The following is a 21,537-nucleotide window of genomic DNA, read 5'->3' as shown; positions in this document are numbered from 1 at the left end:
TTGAGGTTTGCAGACATACACAAAGCCTTCTTCCTCTAGGAGCTGTGCTGATTGTACAGAACTGTGGCGTCAGATTATGGCAACAAAGGAGACATATCACTGCTGCTGGGACTTTTACAAAGACATTTCTATGGGTTTATTTTGATTCCGCCAAATTATGCCTCCTCAACAAGAGGAAGCTCAGATTTACCCTGTTATTTCTGTAAAAGTGAAAAGAATTTTGGTTATGCAATTATTCCTACAGCACATCCACCTAACAGTGTTTTGCTCCTGTATACCTCACTAGCCATGCTTTATGTGGGTCATCATGGAAGAAATGGATTTTGGAAACTCAAGGAAAAGTTCTTTCAACACATACAACCTCTATATTTAAAATAGATGGACTTTCCCTGGAGGCGCAGTGGTTAAGAATCCACCTGCCAATGCAGGGGACACAGGTTCGATCCCTGGTCCCAGAAGAGCTCACATGTCGCGGAGCAACTAAGCCCGTGTGCCACAACTACTAAGCCTGCACTCTAGAGCCCACGAGCCACAACTACTGAGCCTGCGTGCCACAACTACTGAAGCCCGCGTGCCTAGAGCCCACACTTCACAACAAGAGAAGCTACCACAATGAGAAGCCCACGCACCACAACGAAGAGTAGCCCCTGCTTGCTGCAACAAATACCCAATGCAACAAAAAATAAAATAAATAAATTTTTATAAAGTAGCAATATCAAAAATAAAATAAAATAGTTAACCAACAAGGACCTACTGTATAGCACAGGAAATGCTGCTCAATATTCTGTAACAACCTAAATGGGAGAAGAATTTGAAAAAGAATAAACACATGTGTATGTATAATTGAATCACTTTGCTGTACACCAGAAGCTGACACAACATTGTTAATCAACTACGCTCCAATATAAAATAAAAATTATAAAAACAAAAACATATACAATCTAACTTATGGACTGTGTTGACAGCTAGCTTTTATTTAAGAAAGACTTCCTACTTAACTTTACCAAATGAAATGCCAAAAGAAATTTTACAGGCTGTTGGCTACGCTGTATTTTTAAATAATTACACTGCTTCAAAATATTGTATACCAATTGTTAAAACCAGTTTTGCATTTTCTATATTTTACTTCTCTCTCAAAATACACCTGTGCTTCCTTTTTAAAAATTAAAATACATTATGAAAAAAAATCATACTTAAAAATCCTACCCAGAATGTGGAGCTTGATTAACTGCTGCTGCTCATTATAGAAGGAATAAAATGTTTTCTCTCTCTCTCCCTTTAAAATATTTTTAGTTTATTTCTTTGAAAAACTGCTTAAATTTTCAATATTGTAACTTTTTTTCATTTCTTCTAGAAAAGGCCAAAAAGCCTGTCACGCTTCGGGAGTAGAATACATATTTTTGTGTACAAAACAGAAATCATTGAGAAGCAAGGCCAGGGAGTAGAAAAGTACAATTTTTTCATAAGATTAAAAAGGAGGAATGCTAGTCCTTGAAAGAAAACACTAGGCATTCAGCACTGGATGGCATATTAATATCAAAAAGGAATAATTTGGGGGGATTCTGGCAGTGTTTTCCCAAGCTAGGTAACCTGGAAAGTGAAAAAAATTCATTTGTATAATTTGGATAAATACAATTCAGTACATCATTTTGTTCTGTGATCTGAATCTACCTAATCCTGTCTATGAATTGAACGTATTTTTCCTGCCTTTTTTTTCAGCTTTCCAGTTCACTCTACAGGTTAGTATGAGGTTTACATGGTTGAGTTGGCTAAATTATAATAAATATAAAGAATGTAGATTAAAAATCGGCAGATTCAGCTCTAATTGTCCTCTTTTACTTTCTAGGGAGGAGTTTTTTTTCTGAATTGTACAGATAATTTTTTCATCTCTCCTGCTCTTGGCCTACATAAATATGTTTACAACGTAGAATTTATATCAAGGTTTAATGTCAAGAACTGGCGCATAAAAATTGTTGCACCAGGTGCACTTAACCTGGCTAATCCAGAGCTTCAATTTTCCAGTTTGACTTTTGACATGGCCCATCTTGCCTTGTAGCTGGTGCTGTGCAGAACTATGTTAAAAACACAAACTAGATTTTTTTTTTTTTGCTTCCTCTTGCACACACTTTGCCCTTTTTCTCTACCCATTTTGTTCTCAACCTGAAATGGCTTTTCCCCTCCCACTCCCCATATCTACTTGTCAAAATTCTTCTATATCCTTCATTCAAGGCATAATTCTACTACCATTTTCTTCCCCAAATACCTCAACTTAAAGTGATCTCTCTCTCCTCTTGACTCTCATAATAATTCATTCTGTCTCTGCCTTGCAGCTCTGGTTTTTTCTTCTGTATTATGTTATGAATATCAGTGCACATGATAATATCCTGGTACACTAAAACTTTTTGAAGCTGACACTACATTTTCATCATTTTTGAATCCTCCATTGTGACCAGTAGAGTTAGGTATTCAATACAATTTGGTGAATAAGCAGATGAATGCATGAAAGAAGAGGAAGAAGGACTCAAGTAATGAATTTTCTTTAAGGAAAATCTGTGGCATTTTTCATACTTTGCTTACAGAAAAAGCTTTGTGATATGAAGGCTGAACTTTCTTTTAGATTTGGGCAGTGGGCTGATACCTCTGTCACAAGAAAGAGAGTTACCTTGTCATTGTCTACGAAGTTAAGACATTCATTCCACAAACAGATTTTGAGTGTGATTATGTGCCAGGCTTTGCTGGGATTTTAAAAATAAGAGATTATGCCTGCCTTCAAGGAATTCTTTGAGTTTCTCCATCAAGCCATGCTCCTACCCTTCTGTGGGCATTTCCAAAACTTCTTCCCAATCAAACTTCCTTCCCACTATTACCTTTGTTTAATTAACTCTTTTTATTGTTTGTTTGTTTTTGGCCATGAGGCATGTGGGATCCTAATTCCCCAAACAGGGTCCAATCCAGGTCTCCTGCGGTGGTGGCACGGAGTCCTAACTGCTGGACCACTAGGGAATTTTCCAAATTAACTCAGTCTATCCTTTAGCTTCACTTTAGTCATTATTTTCTCACGCACTCTTTCCATGATTGTTTCTCTAGTATATTCTCCTGTTGAAAGTCATCGTGCTTATTTTTAATTTTCACCTCTATGATTCCTTGCTTGATATCTGTCTCTCTCATTATAGGATAAACTCAATGGAAGAAGGAACTGTGTGAGGTTGTATAAACATCCCATACTCTGAGGTTAGGATAGTTTGTCATGTGGTAGGAACTCAATAAAAACTTGTGGACTGAATAAATGGGTGAGGGAATGAAACTCCCAGTACAGCTTAAGAAAGAGCCAGTCTGATTTCTATTAAAAAAAATCAAGCTCCAAGCTTTTCATTTATAAAGAATCCCTTTATCCCCGGATAGAGTTATAACTTATGGCAGAAAGAGAGATAGAGATGGTGGAGTTGCATCAGTTTAAGGAAAGGAATATTTATGGTAGGAGGCTCTTTTTTAGTCATGAGAAAGGTGACATGACAGCCCACTAGAACTCCCATAATGAGGATTCACAAACGCAGACAAAAATCATATTCTTAACTTAATAAATTAAATGTTAAATGCTGCATTTCCTATTTTGGTTTGTGCTTCATGTTTTCCTTGATACAATTTGGATAAGTATTTTTGACACTTGTTCGTGTGTTACCTGTTTTTCTAGAATATAAAGCTAGTCCTGCTATTAAAAAAAAATTTCTGATAATAAGTTTTGTCTTCAAAACACAAAATATATATGTGTATTAATATATGATTAATAGTCACTTAAATACAGCACACGTGAGGACTTTCCTATACATGCACATCAGATATATTTGTGGAGTCACCTCTTTCCATGGCTAACTCGCATTTGTTGTTTATGACCCAACTCAGGTACCACCTTCTCCTGAAATCTGCCCTGCACCCCTGCCACCTATATTCCATAGCACCATATACTGACTATCTCTCTACATTTGATATTGTTGTTCTAAATTCTGCAGCCCTCAACTCCTAGCATAGAGCCACTTAGCAGGAATTCAATAAACATGGGTTAGGTGATGTTAAATGTGTTCCTATCAGAAAATAATTATTGACAGCACAAGTGTGAGCATATACATAAATATCATCACTTTATAGGATTTCACTCATTCATGTACTTATTTGATTTTCTACAAATATTTGTTAGGAGTTTACTCTATACCAGCCTCCGTGCTTACTCTTAATGGAGTAAGTGCTTGCTTTTCCAGTGCCCTGAGATGATGAGAGATCTTGCATGAGATAAAAGGGTGTTATCCTTAGGCGTGATTAGGAAACACTGAGGATATCAAGTTTCTTCACTGAAGAAATTCCCACAAACCTTCAGCTTGCTGATGAGCTTTATGAATCAGCAAGACAGGCTCTTTTTACACAGAAATATTTACACTTTGATAACTATGGTATCCTTTCCACGAGGATGTTGGTTAATATCTGGATTAACACTATCATCCTGCAGTACATAGTTTAGACAATGCTGGTATATCATGTCTGACACCACAAGTTGGATTTGTTATCACTCATGATCAAAAAACAACACTCAGAGCTTAACCTGCTTATGCCTTGAGTAATCAGCTCCAGATGTGAAGACCACGGGGAAAGAGGGAGGAGCTTGCAGGATCTTTTGTCTCCCCCCTGAGCTATAGAAACAGGGTCTTCTCAAAAGAGTTTGGCTTACCCATTTGCTGTCAGAAAGCTCTCCACACTGTAGCTAAGACAAGCCTAAGTGGCTTATTTTAGCTCTGCTATTCAGGGCAACAAAGAGTTTAATCCTGATATGTTGGGAAAATGTACAGCGAGTGGGTGAGCCTGATCTTTGAAACAACTTTGGCAATGTATGACAGCAATGACTCAAAAGAGGCACAACTGCTGTATAAACGAAGGGAAAAGATTGCATTTTCTCCTCTGTCTTGGATTGAGTTGATTGTTGAGTCATAAAATCAAATGCAATAAAATTTAACTAAATCAGGATAAAATCATAGTATACATGTTCGCTCTCAGAAGAACAGAGGCAATAACAGTATGTCATATAACTAGACACCCTGTCTCCCCAGATAACGCATGATATGTCTGTCTCTTTAATTAAAAAGCAAAACAAGCAAAACTAAACATTGGTGAAAGCTTTAAGGAGTTAAAAATCCTGGAAGAAAGATCTTTTGGAATCAAAGTTGATTGGCCAGTTTTAGGAAGCTATTAGCAGAATTACTGTAGAAAGAAAACTTCAAGTTCATTTAGTGCAACTCAGCTGCCTCAAATCTTTGCTGGACTGAAGCAAGGTATTAAAAAAGAAGGAGAGTGGAGAGAGTCCAGGATCCTTATCGCAAAGGAGTAAACTGCAATTCAGTTGGTTTTAGCACCTCGGTCAAGGCTTCACAGTAAACCCTGGATCTAGCCTTTTGTTCTCTTTTACCCAGGTGTTTTGGGGCTCGCTTTATACTGCAGAAAACCTCAAATATGCAATTTCCAGGCAGCTACTCTACTCTTAAATTGGACATATTGAGACTATACTTGAATCCATTCCCACCAAAAGGAGTTGTAAATTATAAGCTCTCAGGTTTATGAGTTTTTGATATTTAGATTTTAAACAAAAAGTCACCCTGAATAGTCATCGCAGTATCTGAAATTTTTAGCACTAATAAAAGGTATAATAACATGTCAAAAATGGATATTCTAAAATTCTTGCCCCCCAAACGAATTGTTGCCGTATTACCCGCTTTGAAAGAACATGAAGTCAGAAAAAGTTTGGACCTAATGACTTTCACTTCTCAGAGTTATTGTGTAATCAAGACAGTATATGAAAAGTACCTAGGGAAAATACTTGACACATAATAGGGGTTTAATAAAGTTTTCTTTTCTTCTCCCCTCCTTCTTAAACAACTAACTTCCTTAACGTTCCTTCTTTTTCCCTTCCTTTGTTCCTTACTTCCATCCTAAAATCGCTTTACTCAGCACACTACTGGACCAGACCTGGAATATTTACTTAAATACCAAGGACTTTTACTTCTCAAAAATGCATTTTAATTCACCCAACTTGGGGCTTCGCTATAGCCTTAAGATTTTCTCTAGAAATAGGTGGCCTTCTTCTCCTTTAGACACAGACGGGACAACTGCTATAACTGTCTGTTCTGACCTCCGGAAGAACTCAGTACAGACAATTCTGCATCTGACAAAATAAATGCTTCGGAACATCTAAAGTGTGGTCGGTGGGCTAGTTGGCATAGTCATCCGATGGATTTGAGTCCTGGCACCACTGTCCGTGTTCTGGTTGACCGTGAGTGGACACCCCAATTTCTTTGTTTATAAAAGTCTAAGAACTTCCCTCTACAAACCTCATAGGATGTCAGAAATTCAGAGAAATTCTTCCGATTTGAGTTCTCGTTATTAGCTCTGAGCATTGGGAGGAGACATTCAGATTTTCCCATGGCACAGGTCAGATTAGGGCCTGAGTCACTGTGGACACTTGTCTTCATCCTCATTGCTTCCACCCTAGCCACGCTGCCATCATCCTGTGTCTATTGCCAGAGACACCTATCTATCTATCTTTCTTCCGCAATTGCCCCTCTGTATTTCTCCAGGAAACAGCCACTGTGAAAGCGTGTCACTCATGTGCTTAGAAGCCTTCAAATATCTTCTATCTCAGGACGCCCTGCTCCATAAGGTCCTACACGATCTGCCTTCTGTCTGTTTCCATGATTTCCTGTTGAACTTCTTTGTTCCTTAACACTACACACTGGCAGTCTTTGTTTCTCAGCCAAGACAAGCTTGTTCCCACTTCAGGATCATTACCTGTTGCTCTTTATTTTGCCTAAGGGACTCTCCTCTATGAACTTGGCATGATTGGTTTCTTCCTGTCATTTAGGTCACCTCCTCCAAGAGACCTAATATTTTATTACTTGCCTAATTTTTAGCCCCATCCAGGAGTAGTCTCACCCAGTAGAGCCAAGAATCTAGGCAATGGTTGGTGATTTGGGGATAGTAAGTCTTCCCTCAGGAAATTTTTGGAGGAAGAAACATAGCTAGATATTAGTGAGTGTAAAGAGGGCTGAAAGCTTGCATTGATCTTCCAGGACCATGACTGAAGCTTCTTATGTTGCTGTGACCCCATTAGATGGCAACCTTCCAAATTGTTCAGAGCATTATTTCTTGGCATACAGAGCTAATATCCCACTGCATGGATGGAAGCCCAACCTGGACAAAGTCCAATTAAGAAAGAGTCTACATGGGAGTGATACTATTTGGCAAGAGACAAATCCAATGATGCCATAGGTATTATCTATCTTTCCTTCCCATGCTTAAGTCATTTCCTTCATAGACCAGATAACAGGCAGTCTACAGATGTATGACTGGGTGAGAATCTGTATGTAAACAGGGAAATTTTTCTTTAGAGTTTTTCTAACCCAGCTGAACTTTTGGAATCTAATAAATATGAGTCCTTACAGTTTTAGCCTCACCTTCTCTTTTCTTCTACCGTTTGGACTTTTTTCTTTTTTTGCTCTAAACCTACTGATAAAATTATTACTAATTTTTTCTTGTTTAAACTAAGTTGACAGATGTGAATGGTACAGTGGAATAAAAATTACTAGATAATCACTTCAGTTCAACTAGTTCCTATCCATGTCCTTGATTATTTTTTTAATTTAATTTATTATTTTTTATATATAGCAGCTTCTTATTAGTTATCTCTTTTATACATATTAGTGTATATATGTCAATCCTAATCTCACAAAACACTTGGTTAATTTTAAATTTTACTCACTTTGTCTCATCATCCCACAAGCCCCAGCTGAAATCACAACCTCCTCTGAGAAGCCCTTCTTACAGTCACAAAATGTGAGTTGGTGACTCAATCCTTTATTTCCAAAATACACATATTTTTCAGTAATAATGCCCTTATATACTAAATTAACTATTTAGAAGTCTATCTTTTCCTCTCTCTAATAGGCTGTGATCTGCAGAAGGAAGAGGACAATATCTTAGTCATCTTTGTAAACATATCTTGCCAACATGCAATGCTTATTGCCTGAGGAATTTGTATTTGTTGATCAAGTGAGCGAATAATTGATCTTGTTATTTATTACAGTTAGTAAGTAACAAGTTACTATGGTTGAGTCCCTACCAAATAACAAGCAGTTTGAATACATGATTTAACTTAACCCTAAACAAGTCTATAAATGATGTATTAATAACCCTATTTCATAGATGAGGGAATTGGGACTCAGAAGTACAAGAAATTTCGTCAAAGTCCATTAGCACATGAAGGCAGAGTTCAAAACAAATTGATTCTCTTCAAATCTTTTTCAATCTCTAACAACCTCTTTACAATTGTTTTCTTGTATAAATATTAACAACATTAAGTGAAATCATACCTCTATACATACATTTTTGCAAGGTATTAAAATAATAGAATCCATTCATGTTACTTTGATTATCAGATTATGAAGATGTCTATACCTAACATACTAACATCTACATACTAACAATATGTAGTTTAGAGAATATAAAAGACTGATGCATCCAGGATTAGAACAGTGAAAAGCATAGCTTTGAGGCTAAAGATGTGAATTATAAGATGAATTATAAGATTTCCTCATCTTTAAATAATCCTTTTCTCAAATACACAGAACTAGACCAGCTAATTAAAGCAGAATAGGAATGTACTGAAGTTACTCATGATGAAAAACCAGAGAACCAGGCAAAGGAAAGGGTAGAGACATAGTAGCTCTGGATAATAAAAGGAGAATTCTCATCCTGATTCCTTCTCTTTCCCAGGCCCTCCTCCCCCAAGGAGTGAGCATCAGCCCTGTCTCTGTCTCAGTGGTGCTCTGCACTCAAAATTCAAATGCTCCCAAGGGAGATTCTGACTGGTCCAGCTTAGGTCACATGAACATCTTTTGGCCAAATTTGGACAGAGCTCTTCAACAGTACTGAGTGACTACTAAACTGTGACTTAAGGTTTGACATTACAAAAAGCTAAAAATATATTTCAATTCTGAAAAGTCTGAAGAGTAGGTATTTACAATCACTCATTTGGATCACAAATAAAGCCCAGTAAAGAGCTTTGTTGAAGGTTTGAAGTGCACCTAGTGGTGAAGAGGACAATCTGGAAAGTTCACTTCCTTAGTAACCAAATTGAATTGATCTGAACTGGAATGATTTATTAATGTCCATTTACCATATTTTCCAAATATGAATATTTTTAGTGTTAAATGTCTTGCTTTTATCTTAGACTATAATCAGCTGATAAATTTAGTTTTTTGAATGTCTGGCACGCAGTAATGCTCCACGAATATTGCGTTCCTTCTGTATCCCTAACCCAACACATTATCAGAACTCCTTTGGATTCAAGTTAGAGAAAACAACATAGAGCTAATTTAACTTAAAAAGAAGTTTATTTTAAAGACACTGAAGAAGAAATTGTGGCTGGCTCACCTCAGCTTATTATCCCCCTCATCTGAGTAGATATACCGTATGAAGCAGGGTCACCTTCCTCCACATGGTAACCATGGTGGGCAGAATACATACGGTGAGAGAGGTAGAGCAGACTATTTCACAAATGTCAGTCACACACATTGTCCCAGACTCTAACAGTAAATCCACAAGTCAATAATAATGAGTACCTTGGTGACCCCTCATGAACATGACTGCTAGAATACCAACTCCCTCTATTTTTCACTAACTCCTCTTCTTACTGCACACCTAGTCTCTGCAGTGCCTGTCCAAGTCCCTTTCTTCCATGAGGAGGTATGATGCTGCTCTGTAAGCTGGAGACACCCCCCAGGCTACCTCTGAAACTGTTCTCTTGCTCTGTTGCAGCTGTCATGTTAACGTCACTTCCATTGCTTTGCTCTTGCTGATGTTTCTTGTGGTCACCATTTCTACTGTCCCTTGCACAATGAGCATGCTCTTTACAGTGGCCCTTGCCACTTGATCCTCTGCTGCTCCAAGAGTGTAAGTGGCAACTCGTGAAAATTAAAAAAGATTCTTGCACTTTTTAGCATAGTCCAAGACTGAGGTCTTTTGTTGTTGTAAATTTTTCCTACAGTCTAGAGATAAGCACCTAGAACAGTGCTGAGTATTTATAGTATGACTTACATTCAGTTCCTTAGCAAACAGACCTTGAGATGATTTTTTTTTTTTTTTTTTTTTTTGCAGATGGTTTTTAGGGGAATGCTTTTAGGAAAAACCACCTGGAAGACAGTGAAGAAAGCAGGAATGGACAGAGAAAAGAACAGAGCTAAGATGCAGTTTCAACTAAAACCTCAGCCTATCCCTCAGAGGTTCTAGAAATGGAATGGCCCAACAGAACACTGAATGGGAAAAGATATTTGCAAATGATATATCTAATAAGAGGTTAATATCCAAAATGTACAAAGACTCATACACAACTCAACCTCAAAAAGACAATCAATTAAAAAATGAGCAGGAGACCTGAATAGACATTTTTCTAAAGCAGACATACAGATGGCCAACAGACATGTGAAAAGATGCTCAATATCACTAATTATCAGAGAAATGCAAATTAAGAACCTCAACCTGTGTTATCACCTCACACCAAAAAGACAACAAATATCAATAATAAGTGTTGGTGAGGATGCAGAGAAAAGGGAATTTTGTACACTGTTGATGGGAATGTAAATTGGTGCATCCACTATAGAGTATAGAGTATAGAGTATCCACTATGGAGTATGGAGGTTCCTCACAAAATTAAAAATAGAACTACCATACCATCCAGCCACTCTACTTCTGGATATTTTCCTGAGGAAAACAAAAACACTAATTTGAAAAGATACATGCACCCCTATGGTCATTGTAGCATTATTTACAATAAATATGGAGGCAATCTAAATGTCCATTGACAGGTGAATGGATAAAGATGTAGTATTTATATACAATGGAATATTGTTCAGACATAAAAAAGAATTAAATCTTGCCATTTGCAATAACATGAAAGGGGCTGGAGGGTATTATGCTAAGTGAAATAAGTCACACAGAGAAAGTAAAATACCATACAGTCTCATTTACTTGTGTAATCTACAAAACAAAACAAATGAACAAACGTAACAAGATAGAAACAGTCACAGGTACAGAGAACAATTAAGTGGTAGCCAGAGAGGAGAAGGGGATGAGTGAAATAGTTGAGAGGAATGAAGAGGTACACACTTCCAGTTACAAAGTCACAAGTATGAGTCATGCGGATGAAATGTACAGCATGGGGAATATAGTTAATAACAGTGTAATATCTTTGTATATGACAGATGGTAACTAGACTATTCACGGTGATCATTTTGTGATGTTTAAAGATATCAAATCACTATGTTGTGTATCAGGTGCTAACATAATTGTAAGTCAATTATACTTCACAAACAAACAAATTCATGGAAAAAGAGATCAGATTTGTGGTTGTCATAGTGAGGAGAGGGAATTAGATGAAGGTGGTCAAAAGATACAAACTCCCAGTTATAAGATTAATAAGTACTAGGGTTGTAATGTAGAACATGATTAGTATAACTAACATTGCTGCATGTTATATTTGAAAGTCATTAAGAAAGTGAGTCTTAAGTGTTCTCATCAGAAGGAATTTTTTTCTTTTCTTTTGTATCTACATGAGATGATGGATGCTCACTAAACTTACTTTGGTAATCATTTAATGATGTATGTAAGTCAAATCATTATGCTGTACACCTCAAACATATACAGTGCTGTACGCCAATTATATCTCAATAAAACTGGAAGAAAAAACAACTTGCCTAGTCATGTTCTCTCAATTAAAAAAGAAAAAATAAACAATACAGAGAAATCCTATACACTTTATGCAGTTTTCCTCATCTCCTAATGGTAACAACTTGCAAAACTATAGTACAACACAATAAATTGACATTGGTACAACCCATTTATCTTATTCACATGTTCCCAGTTTTTCTTGTACTTATACGTGTGTGTGTGTGTATCTAGTTCTACGGAATTCTACCACATATGTGAGTTCATGTGTCCACCACCCCAGTCAAGATACAGAACGCTTCCATTGTGACGAGAATCCTTGTGTTGACCTTTTGTAACCACACTCTTCTATCTCATACACACACACACACCAATTCCCTAAGCCCTGGGAACCACTCTGGTTGTTTTCTAGAGAATAGACCACAGAAGTGCAAGTAGGGAAGCAGGATAACAAGTTTGGAGAGTGTTGCAGGAATCCCCCTAACAAGTGATGTATGTCAGACTGGGATGTTTGTATAGGAGTCATGGAAACAAGATTTTGAATACACTTTGAAGTTAGAATCAACATCCTGGATGAGGCATCCTGGATGAGGATTGTGAGAGAAAGAGAGGAATCGAGGATCATCTGAGATTAGGAGTAACTAGAAGGATGGCAATGTTATCAGTGGAGATGGGGAAGACTGTGGGTAGATTTGACTTTGGAGAGAAGATCAAGCATGTTGATTTTGAGGTTTCTATTAGGCCTCCAAGTAGAGGTACTTATAGGCACCTGGCATTTGGAAAACAAGTCAAAGCTGGGAACATAAATTTGGAAGTTATCAGCATACAGACCGTACTTTAAAACTCTAGTGACTAATGGCCCAATTACTATGCTGTACTCCTTTCCAACTTTGGTAGAAATGAATAGTGCTTAACTCAAAAGGGTATGGTGATCTTTAAGTGAGCTCTACATAAATGATGCAGGCTTTAGGACAGGGTCTGGACCATAGTAAAAACACTTGATAAATGCTAGATGTAATTTTTTTTTTTTTTCTGGTACGCGGGCCTCTCACCGCTGCGGCCTCTCCCGCTGCGGAGCACAGGCTCCGGATGCGCAGGCTCAGCGGCCATGGCTCACGGGCCCAGCCGCTCCGCGGCATGTGGGATCTTCCCAGACCGGGGCACGAACCCATGTCCCCTGCATCAGCAGGCGGACTCTCAACCACTGCGCCGCCAGGGAAGCCCTAGCTGTAATTATTGATGAGGGTGATGACAATATGGGGGTTATGGGAATGTGATGATGGTGATAATGATGCAGTTTGAGAAAATATACATCTATCCTTCCCGAGCCTAGGTCAGCTTCTTGAGCGCAGGTGTGCACGGCAGTGGAGCTTCTCATCATCTTGAACTGATGGAAGTGGAAGAAATCTCCCACCTCTTTAAAAATAAAACCCTACTTGTGGCTCCACAGTCACTGAGTGACAGTGACAAGAAAGGGAAGGAGAGAAAAAGGAAAAGAGTCAAAGCAAGAACTTTTCTATTCCCCCTCCCTAGATTTGACTTATACTCAGGCCCTATACCAGGTGATTCCCCCAGCAAATTTGCTGGCTGGGTATCATTTTACGATTTTACCAATGAAGACATTTGCGTATTAAAGACACTAAGAAACCTTTTGAGTACTGCAAGCAGAGAATCCCTGAGCTAGAGTTTAATCCAGGCCCGTAGTGCAATGCAACTGTGGTAATCAGTAATCAGTAATTGTGTGTGAAAAATAATTGAAATAAACTGCAGAGAGTCCCCAAGGTAAGAAGCATCCCTGTCTCTTCGCAGCATCGCTCACTGATAAACATATAATGAGCATCTTGTAGATACGAGGCCTGAGTTGCCTGATGACTTCCACAGACCCTGCACAGCAGGCTTCAGAAAGGGTCTGGTCAGTCAAAAGCAGGGTTCCAGAGCTGTTAGAACAGAGGCAGCTGTCCAGGAAGATATTACACAAGGACACAGACTCATATTTCCAAACAGTTGGGAATTTGTTGTTTTAAATACCCTCCAGCTCCTCTTTAGTTCTCTGCAGGTAAAAATAGCTCAGTTGTCAAGAAACCTGGGAGTGGTGCTAAGTTCTCATGAAACAGATGCACAAATTTGTTGTTAAATGAAGCTCTAAAGGACGGTTCTTTAAAGTGTCAACTCAGGTATGGTACTATATAAGTTGGGCCCATCATCACACCCTAAAATGTGTTCTTATATTTAAATAATATAAATTAAGAGAAGAACACACTGACCACAAAAAGTCATGGACTACATACAGTTCCTGTGCATCTCATCTCAGAGTCATGGCCTGACAAGTCCCTCCAGAGACTTGTAGTTCATCATAGGTTGAGAAAATTGTTTCTGAGGAGTAATTGTTGTACTTCTAAGTGAGTGAAACCCAATGTACACCTTCTATAGAAGTAATTGATTTTAGGATTACAGGTGTTTATGGGTCGAATTTTGTTCCCCAAAAGATATATTGAAGTCCTCACCCTCAGAATGCAACCTTATTTGGAAATAGGATCGTTGCCAGTGTAATTAAGATGAGTTCATTCTGGAGCCAAGTGAGTCCTTTATCCAATGTAACTGGTGTCCTCATAAGAAGAGGAGAGGGGCCCAGGAAGAGGTGACCACGTGAGAGCAGAGGCAGAGACTGAAATCTGTAAGTCAGAGAATCCTGAGAATGGCCAGCCAGCTGAGACACTAGAAAGAGGGATGAAGCTTTCTCCCCCAGAGGCATTAGAGAAAGCATGGTCTTACCAAGACTTTGATTTCAGACTTCTAGCCTCCAAAACTGGGAGAGAATACATTTCTGTTGTTTTAAGCCACTCAGCTTTTGCTACCTTGTTACAGCAGCCTTAGCGTAATATGAATACAGAGATCATTCTGAGAATAAAACTTGACTCAATTTCAGATAGAAGAAAAATCTGCCCTGGGTTACAGATTATATGACACCTTATGAATCTTTTTAATTGGCCTGATTTATTTATCTCGCATTCCCAGGGCTAAACAAGTATTCAGTGAATGAATGAATGAATGGGTGAACACGTTTACTTAAGGTGAACTCTCCACCTCTATGCCCTTCCTCGCCCTCCACTCCCCTGTCCTAGAAGACCTTTCCTGATCTTTCCTACTGCACTTTGTAACTTTTTTTTTTCTGGGGATGGGGGGTGTGTTTTCTTATTTTTGAGTTTTGAGAGTTGGATATAAATCCTTTGTCTGGTAAGCGATTTGCAAATATTTTCTCCAAAATTTATTTTTTCCCCCACTGCGAGGCTTGTGGGATCTGAGTCCTAACCACTGGACTGCAAGGGAACTCCCACTTTGTAACTTTTTCAGGACATCATTTGTCTGCGTGATAGAAGGGACTTCTTTACTAACCCTTGAATTCTCCAGAATGATTAACAGTGCTTTGTATAAAATAGATGCTTTACTGGTCAGTAAATATCCATTAGATTACATTGAACTAGTCGAACTTTCACTGCTACCTTTTTTCACTTTCTCCGGTAAAGTTTGTCCCAAGCTCTGCTTTGTAATTTACCTGGTTTTTATCCCTTTATCCCATGCTTTGAAGACCAAGATGTTCAGGACAACTGCCCCAGCCCCTTCAGCAAGCCAATGAACAACTGGTAATATTTTTTCATATTTACTTCATTATTTTTTGCTGAATTTTTAAAAAGGAATATTAGACATCATGATATTTTACCATTAAACACCCTAGTATTTATTTCGAAAAAGTAAGGACATTTTCTTCCTAAATGAGAAGATTATCTCACCCATTAAAACTTACTATAATTTTATCAATAGCATCTAACACCATCCTAATTCATATTTACCTTTTCCTCATTGTCTCAGAATGCGTTTCATGGATGTTTTATTCACGCTATGATCCAATAAGTTTCCATTCATTGCATTTGATTGTTCAGTCTTTTAAGTCATTTTTAATTTAGACAATTGCCCCATTGCCCTACGTTTCTTTCTCATATCATGATGTTAAATCTAGATGATGGCTTTTGGAGAGTCATTATAGATATTTTTCTATTCATCTCTACATTCAAATTCTGTTCTCAGTACAACATTTTTTTAAAAATAATCAAGGTAAAATACTATGATATATACAAAAATTACAGGGGTAAAGCAAGGCAGCATTCTCCAATCCTTCTACATTTCCTCTATTTTTCTCTCTCTCTCACCCTTCCTTCCTTTTGTCTTACATCTTCACTCACAGAATTCTCTCCTATACATATGACATTGATACAGGTTTTCTGGGTTCTAAGAGAATAAGGCAGTATTCATATATTCAACAAATATTTAACTAGTACCCAACATATGGCTGGCAAATTCTTGGATCTATGGGAAGTAGTCTTAAAAGGATAATTCCCTACTTTTCCCAGTGCAAAATCCTTGATATAATTGATTCTTGAATTTACTGCTATGTCCTCCATCTTCTTCTTGTAGCTACAAAGAAATATGGCTACAGCATAACAATTTGCTGGCATCTGAGAAGACAGCAACCCCCAAACCAGAAAAATTTTTAGAAATTATTGGTGTTTTCAAAGCAATTTTATATTAATTCTCTCATTTGCTCTTCCTAAAATCAAGCTATGAGCATGCTATCAAGAGTTTTAGCTCCGTGGTACAATTAAAAAAACTGAAGCAAAGAGATCAGGTCTCAATGTGCGTGTGTGTGTGTGTATATGTGTGTGTGTTTAAAATTAGCTCATTTAGCTCATTAGTTCATTTCTGCTGCAGAGACTAGCTAGCTATTAACCGGAACACTTTTCTGTATACAGATAGACAACATTCCCCAAAATCCGCTGCTGTTACGTGTGATCACATATTTGAGTTCTGGTCAATGGAATGTGAAGGGAAATATGTTAAGCACTACTTATGTGTCTGGTTCTAAAAAGCTTCCAGTAAGAGCCTCCATGCATTATACACTTGTTTGTTATAGCAGTTAACATTACCCTAACTTATAATCATTTCCTATCACTCCTATGTCTCTGCTTCTCCTTTTCCCAAGACATTCTGCACCTGTGCCTTCCTTCCTCATGATGTTTTCCTTTTATGAAATTCACTAACCTTCAAAAACTCACATCATGTGAGCACTGTGTGTTCCACGATACCTTCCCCCCCAAAATCCTTCAAGTGCTCTATCTCTAAATATCCAGAGCATCAACAATCAGTGTTATACATTTTGCTACTTGATTAAATTGGAGAATATTGGTCACACGTATTGGGTTTCACTAAAATCATATTGTCTTATTTTACCCCATGCCCCATGATACCCCAGGAGGTATTGAATATAAAGTAAGAACTTTATACATTTCTGCTAATTAATTGAAAGTGACTGGATTGACAAGCAAAATTAAAAATACCTGACCATTTCCCGGCTAATTTATAATTTCTATTATTTACTGAGGATGTATTATGAGTTTGGCATTGGTTTAGAAACTAAGACCAAAGTAAGCACACTACCTCATTAATCTTTCCTTCAGAGTAAATGTCCTTTCACTTTTGTCACCCTAGAGCTTTTCTCCTAGACTTGGCTGCTTTCTTTGCATTGCCTGGGAATATCTCCATGGTTTGTTGAATAAACTAAGCCTTAAATCCAGATAATTTGATGGTCAAATCCTGACTCCTTCATTTATATTCTGTGTAACTTAGGACAATATCCTTATTCTCCTTGTGCCTCTAATTGTGTCACCATAAAACAGAATCATGTGTATCTTACAAGGTTGTCATGACAATGATATAAATATCATATATAAATAAAGTGCCTAAACCTAAATAAATTGAGCAGATACTCAGAAAATGTTAGTTCCCCCTTAGTGTAGCTCAGTCTTTTAGGGAGAAGAGGGCATCTAAAATTATATTTGAGGTGGAGTAGGTGACCAACCTAGAGGAAGTAGAGTACCTCTCTGCCTTGTGTTTGTGAATTCCTCAAGGTTCCACAGCTGGAAGCTTTACAGAGAAAATATGGATGCAGAAAATTTACATAATCCTTTCATTCAAGGAGGAGGACGGAAGAAAACTGTTATTTTATTAGACATGAGAAGCTGGGGGAAACTGACATTATTCCTGATTTTTTTTTGCATCTCTTTCTAATTAGTGCTTTCACCTTAAAAAGCAAATAACAGTTTCAGCTTGCTTCATCCCTATGTCATGCTGATTATGCAGTGTGTGAAATTTCCATACTTCTAAATGAGACGATTTTAGGGAATATGAAAACACAGCATTCAGCCTCTGAGAAGCACCAAGCCAGGATGGGGGGAGATGTAACTAAACAGCTGCACGTGTGAGAGGGATTAGTGATTTGAGTCGGCTGCCAGCCCAACGTGAGTCACCAGTGTGTCGAGGCTGCCAAGAGGATAATTTGATCTGGGGCTGAATTAACAGGACTGTAGTGACCAGACCAAGGGGAGTGATACTCCTGCTGTCTGGGCATGAATCAGACCACACCTAATGTACTGCAACTCTTGTTTATCCCAAATACCCATTTCTTTAGAGTGTACTGTACAAAGAGGAGTTTACTGTACTGTGGGAATGGGTGGTTTAATACTTGTATTAAAAAATGTAATCTTTTACCTTATCTCTACTCTAGAATTTACCACACAAGTTGTGTTGTTATTTTATATACGGATGTTTGTATATTTGAGGGCTAGGAATGTGTCTTTTTTCTTTTGTGCATCTGGTAGTATAAATGGGGCGGAAAAATTTCTGTTTCTACTTTTTTAAGAAAATGAATCAGCTTTTAGAATCAGTGTCTACTGTACTGAACTTGAACATTGTAGTCAAACAGACCTGACTTCAAATTCTGTTTAAACTATTATGAAAAAAAAAACACAAAAAACCAGGCAGTTGCTTCTCTAATGTTCAGTCCTATATTTGGGGGTCAGAGTGTTTTTCTTTATGCTTCTCTTTACCCCCAAACTACCAGACTGTAAACATATACCATCCTCATCTTCCTTTTATAGAAAGCCATGAACATTGACTCCTGGGAGTTATGTCTCTATAATAAAGCCATTTTGGAAGTTAGCTAGTCGGGAACAGGGCAATGCAGACATGGGAAGATCCCTATCTTGGGAAGATAACATACTGGGGAGTTTAGGCAGAGTGATAAAAAATCAGGCACTAGGGATTAGAGAGAACTTCATTTCAAGTCAGCAGAGTTAAAGCAGAGGAATTCATGCCTGGAAATGAGGTCAAACATAAAGCCTATCAAACGATCCCCCTTACCCTCCTCCTCACCCCAGCTATTAATCTGAACACAAGTTTGAACTAACAACCAAATGAGCACTGAGAGAAGCCAAGGGCAATTCACACGGAGATTTGTTGGCAAATATCATGTCTGGATAGAGCTCTCCTTTCAAAATTAGTTTAAAAAAAAATAAAAAAACAAAAACCAGTCCCAACATCAGAAACCATGGGGCCAGTAAATGCATGAAAAGTGAGGAAATACACTTTTCTCAAGGTTCAGAAGAAAGACCTACCTCTAAAATATATTTGATATAGAAAGCAAAAAGAAATTTTAAAATAACATCTTACAACAGGATGTGAGAGATTCCTTATGAAATAGAAGCAAAATTTCTACAGACATAATATCTGAGAAAAAGAAAAAAGACACCTACACTTAGATAATAAAGGAACAAGGTGAAATATTCAATTAAAATAAAGACAGTTACATTAAAACTCACAATAGAAACAGTAGAGAGTAAAACAAAAATCGGGAAGTTTTATTTGGTAGAGAGGTTCTGACCGGGATAGATCAGTGATGAGAAAAGTACAAATATAAGAAATCTTGGGAAAGAAAAAAAATGACGAAAATGATGAGTGAAGATGATGGCCATAAAAGACAAAGAGCACAGACCCAGTCTAAGAATTACAGTTATTAACACTAGGGTAATAGAATGATGTTAGATGAGTTGAGATAATCAACGATGCAGCTGAAAAAAATTTCCTTCACTGATAAAGACGTGAATAAACAGTTTGAAAAAGATCATCACATTCTGAGAGAAACTAATTTTAAAAATTTCATATATATATATATATATATATATATATATATATATATATAAAATATATATCCTGAACAAGATTTTACATTTTAAAGAATAAATAAAAATAATATTAGAAAAATAGTATCAGTCTATAAAACCTGAGTTGAGGAAAATAAGTAAGACTGTCTTTACTGAAGATGAAATTATTGTGTAGCCTAAGGAATCTACAAAACTGTTACTACAACTAACAAGTAAATTCAGCAAAGGTTCCAGAATACAAGGTCAAATTAACTGTATTTACACATATTAGCAATGAAAAATTTGAAATCATGAAATACTTAGGAATAATTTTAATAAAATATGTGCAAGGCCCACTTAAAAGAAATCTTAAAAGCCCAAAATAAATAGTGACACTATATGCATAGATTGGAAACTTCTGTATTGATAAGACACTAATTCTCTCCAAATTAACCTATAAATTCAACACAATTCCAATAAAAATTACAGCAAACTTTCTTCCTTTCTTTTCTTTCTTTCTATTTCTTTCTTCTTTCTTTCATTCTTTCCTTCTTTGCCACAATAGACAAACTGATACCTCAATTTTGTGGAAATGCAAAGGTGCTGAATGGAAGAAATAAGTTGGATGAGTTTGTTACTTGAGTTCAAGACAAATTACAAGGCTACGGTAATCAAGGTAGCAAAGTATTGGTGAAAAGATAAATAGATCAATGGAATACAATAGAGAATCCAGAAATATAAACTCATGTGGTCAATTGACTATTGTCAAAAATGACAAGGTAATTCCACAGGAAAAGAATAGACATTTTAACAAATGGTGCTTGAACAACTGAATATCCCTGTGGAAAAATTAAACCATGATCCTTACCTCACATCATATAAAATTAGTTCCAAATCAATCATAAAGAAAAATGTTAAAGTTAAATCTATAAGCCTTCTAGAAGAAAATAGTAGAGGGCATCTTTGTGAACTGATGATAGGCAAATATTTCCTAGATCATCAAAGAGAACAGACAATTAAAAATGATAAATTTGATAAAATTTTCATCAAAATTAAAATTTTCTGTTGTCCAAAATATACTCTTAAGAATGAAAAGTTAAGGCACTGGCTAGGAGAAAATATTCACAATACTTATATCTTATAAAGGACATTTAACCTGAATATACAATGTACTGTTACAACTCAATAACATGAAAAAAACAAAAACAGATTCAGTGAACAAATGGACAAAAGATTTGAATAGACATTTCACAAAAGAAATATATGGCCAAAAAGGACACAAAAATAAACTCTACATTATTAGTCATCAAGGAAATGCTAATTAAAACATTATGAGGGCTTTCCTGGTGGCGCAGTGGTTGAGAGTCCGCCTGCCGATGCAGGGGACACGGGTTCGTGCCCCGGTCCGGGAAGGTCCCACATGCCGCGGAGCGGCTGGGCCCGTGAGCCATGGCCGCTGAGCCTGCGCGTCCGGAGCCTGTGCTCCGCAACGGGCGAGGCCACAACAGTGAGAGGCCCGCATACCGCAAAAACAAACAAACAAAAAACATTATGAGATAATACTACTCACACTTAGAATAATTAAAATGTAAAAGACTGGTAACAGCAAGTGTTGATGGGGATTCAGAGCAAAAAGAAACCTGGTGGGAATGTTGAATGATAGAATAACCGTGGAAAAACGTTTGACATTTCTTTTAAAGTTAAAAGAACATTTACCATATGACCCAGCAATACTACTCTTAAGTATTTA

The sequence above is a fragment of the Orcinus orca genome, chromosome 17 (genome assembly GCF_937001465.1).
Source record: "Orcinus orca chromosome 17, mOrcOrc1.1, whole genome shotgun sequence".
NCBI lineage: Eukaryota > Metazoa > Chordata > Mammalia > Artiodactyla > Delphinidae > Orcinus > Orcinus orca.
This window is presented reverse-complemented; position numbering follows the sequence as displayed.